Source organism: Phasianus colchicus, chromosome 20, assembly GCF_987193195.1.
Source record: "Phasianus colchicus chromosome 20, bPhaCol1.hap1.1, whole genome shotgun sequence".
Classification (NCBI taxonomy): Eukaryota; Metazoa; Chordata; class Aves; order Galliformes; family Phasianidae; genus Phasianus; species Phasianus colchicus.
Window position 1 is genome coordinate 11,330,545 of NC_143455.1, and position 3,764 is coordinate 11,334,308.

At 47.9% G+C, this 3,764-nt stretch overlaps 1 long non-coding RNA gene across 1 annotated transcript; it reads left to right on the forward strand.

The window, feature by feature from the left end:
- The first annotated feature begins 486 nt into the window (after positions 1 to 486).
- LOC149915399 (uncharacterized) lies at positions 487 to 2,952 on the forward strand. The gene is made up of 4 exons (XR_016459092.1): positions 487 to 558; positions 695 to 832; positions 1,389 to 2,011; positions 2,581 to 2,952. It is a non-coding gene; the product is annotated as an uncharacterized LOC149915399 (long non-coding RNA).
- The last annotated feature ends 812 nt before the right edge of the window (positions 2,953 to 3,764 follow it).

Below are 3,764 nucleotides of genomic sequence, written 5' to 3' on the forward strand. Positions count from 1 at the left end.
CATGTTTGTCATCACAATGCCCTTTTTTCTTCTCTAAGGGAGATGAAGGTGTTATCTCCCTTTCTCTGATATGGTGATTGAAGGACTGACACATGTTTCTTTCATTGCTCCCTCATTTCTGGAATGCTTCAATCAGCCTCAGGATAATGCTGGTTAGCTGACTGAGCATTGCTGTTGTGGGAATGCCCAGAGCTAACGTCCTTTTCCATAAAGAGGTTCTTCATTCTCCAGGTCTTTTAAGCAAATCTTTCTGAGCTTGTTATCTTCTGGTTCCATCTCTGTTCACCATTTCATGGTTCTTATAGCATGATCTCCAACCTGGGGCTCCAAACATGGTTTGTGTGCACCTCTATCATCCCATTTCATGACTGTAGTTAAGAGTGTTATGCACTGCTTCCAAGCATACAAAGTTGTTTAAAGGCATTCTGTGCACCCTTACATGTAATAAATCAGCTGATCTCTTTTTTTTTTTTTTTTTTTTTTTTAGCTTGATGGGGTTTAGGGATTACTGGAGTTTGTCTCATCAGGGGTGTAAGCACTCTGAGATCTACTGAGCAGGTAACAGAGCATTCCAAGCCCCGTGTTTGTGCACTAGCTTGTATGCAGGCAGGTTTCTAATGGCTGTGGGAAGCTCACTTAGGGATCAAATGGGTTGCAGGCGGCTCACCTTTCTCTATGGGGTCTATTCTCCCAGCCTGCTGCACTACACGGCTGATGATAGAGTGAGGTGCTTCGGCCAGGACCTGAAGAACGCTCCCAGAACGTAGTGGCCATCTGCTTCATCCTCACTGTGCTTAATATGGTCTGCACCACTCAAGCATAGTGATAACAGGTATTCTGTTCCTATTTTGTCTGGTTCTCTCCCATATCTCCCTTACAAATTTGTCAATGGTAATGGATCCCAAGGCATTGTTCTCAGAGCACATTGTGACTGACCACCTTGGGATCCTACAGTCCTTTCTGTTTGAACAGCAGATCTGACTTCATCTTTATAGAAGGCCAAGGATTGTCCTCTTTTGGACCACTGTACTCAGCGTCACCCCAGACATCTCCATCCTAATTGTCTGGAGATCCTATTAGTTTCCTAATCTCTATGACACCCAAACCCCCATCCCTCTTCCTTCCATCCCCTGTCCCCCATTCAATAGCTCTACAGCTCTGGTTCCCAACAGTGTGATGAAGTGAGGTCCCTGGTCTGCTGAATACTGGGACTGGTCCAGAGAGGCTCTGTGATACAGCTAGATCAGGTTGCCCAGAACCTGGCCCAGCCTCACCTTGGAAGGGACAAGGCATCCATCATGTGTCTGAGTAACCTGTTCCACTGTGTCACCACCCTCACAAGATTTTCTTTATATCTAACCTAAATTTTTTCTCATTCTTCCCTTTAGGTATTGAAAGGCTGTTACCAGGTCACCTCAGAGCCTTCACTTCTCCAGGCTGAACAGCCCCAATTTTCTCTCTTCATAGGAAAGGCATTCCATCCCTCGGTTCATATTTGTGGCTATTCTCTGGATGTACTCCAACAGCTCTATGTCTGTGTCCTACACTGCAGCCATCCAAATCCAGACACAGCACTCCAGGTGAGGCCTCACCAGCATAGGGCAGAGGGGCAGGATCATCTCCCTTTGCCTACTGACCACGCATCTTTGGGTGGAACCCAGCATACAGTTAGCTTTCTGGGCTGGGAAGGTACATTGCTGAGTGCCCACTACTCAGCCTGTTGAGGTCTCTCTGGATGGTGTCCCATCCCTCTGGTGTGTCACTGCACCCCACAGCTCGGTGTCATTAGGGTGCACTTGACCCCCACTGTCAATGTCACTGATGAAGAGGCAATCCCAGATGTTTATACAAACTCGGCAAAGAACCGCTTGAGAGCAGCCCTGAAGAGAAGGACGTGTGGATCCCAGTGGATAAGAAGCTGGACATGAGCTAGCAGTGTGCACTTGCATCCTGGAAAGACAACTATATCCTGGGCTGCATTAAAAGAAGAACAGCCAGCAGAGAGAGGGAGGTGATTTTTTTTTTTTTTTTTTTTTTTTTTTTTTTTTTTTTTTTTTTTTTTTTCCCCTCTACTCGGCTCTCATGAGGCACCATCTGCTTAACTGCGTCCAGGCCTGGAGCCCCCAGCACAGGAAGGACTTGGAACTCTCAGAGTGGGTCCAGAGGAGGGCACTAAGATGATCAGAGGCCTGGAGCACCTCTCCTATGAGGAAAGGTTGAGGGAACTGGGCTTGTTTAGACTGGAGAAGAGAAGGCTCTGGAGAGACCTCATTGTGGCCTTCCAGTACTTGAGGGAGTGGATAAACAGGAGGGGAAACAGCTGTTTATGAGGGTGGATCAGGATAGGACAAGGGGGAGTAGTTTTAAACTAAGACAGGAGAGGTTTAGGTTGGATATTAGGAGGAAGTTTTTCACTCAGGGTGGTGATGCACTGGAACATGTGCCTTGGAGTCACTTCCAGGAGGATCTGCTCTGCGATCATTCACAGCACAGAGGTGAGACTGACATGTTGATAGTTCCCAGGGTCATCCTTTTTATCCATAATAACAGGTGTGCTGTTGCCTTTTTTCTACTCACCAGGGATTTCACCTGACTGCCACAACTTCTCAAATACCGTTGAGAATGGCTTGTTGACTGCATCAGCGAATACCGTCGTGACTCTGGGATGCATTTCATTGGGACCCATAGACTCCTGGATGTTCAGGTTCCTCAGGTGATCCCAAACCCTATCTTGACTCTCAGTGTGGGGCAGGGAGGTTGTTGGTGGGGGTGGCATTGCTTTCTCAATCCCCACCTGCACAGCCAAAGGTGAGGGCTGTATATAATGAGCAGTTATCAGAGGAGATGGAAGCAAAAGTGTTGTTGGGTATTTGAGCCTTTTCTTGTGTGTTGTTCTCAGCTACTGTGCTGCTGGTGAGCAGCATCATGCACAGAGTGCAGCCCCCCAATGTATGCAGGGTAGTCCTTTCGTTACTGTGCAGCATTACTGGGAGCTGTGGTTCTCCCAGGTGCTGTAACGTCTGCATGGAGAGATGTGTGAATCTTCATGAGAACAGCTGGAAACGGAAAGCTGGATTTCCTGGAATGCCCCAGAATCCCACTTGCTGACTGGTAATTGTCTGCCCAGCAGGTAAGGGCAGCGTATGCACACCAATGTTTACCCATTATGTAGCGTGGTACAACGTAGCACTCCCGGAGCTCTTTATTGCATTTTAGAGTAGCCCAAAGGCTGCCTGTCCTTTTCTTCCCACATTCTATTTGTCTCTGGCCTTTCACTGCAGTGTTCTCCTTCTCTTTACCCTAGACCTTCTCTACTGCATTTTCTTGCTGTCCTGTTTTGGTGTTCTGTGCCCCATTGTCTTGGCCATTGTACTTAGCTTTCTTTGCTGTGTTCTCTTCAGCGTTCGGTTTTGGTGTTTCTTGCTATGTTCTCTTGGCCATTGTCCTCAGCATTTCCTGCCATCTCATAGCCATTGCCTGGGCGTTCCCTGTGGCATTCTCCTTGGTGTCCTGTTTTGGCGTTCCCTGTGGCATTCTCCTTGGCCTCCTGTTTTGGCCTACCCAGCCACCTTCTCTTGGCCTTCTGCATGGGCTTTCTTTGCCATGTTCTCTCTGGCCACTTGTTCTGGAGTTCCCTGCCACATCCTCTTGGCTTCCTGTTTTGGCACTTCCTGCCATGTTCTCTTAGCCCTTGCCTAGGCATTTACTGCTGTGTTCTCTTAGCCTTCTGTTTTGGTATTTCTTGCCATGTTCTCTTGGCCGTT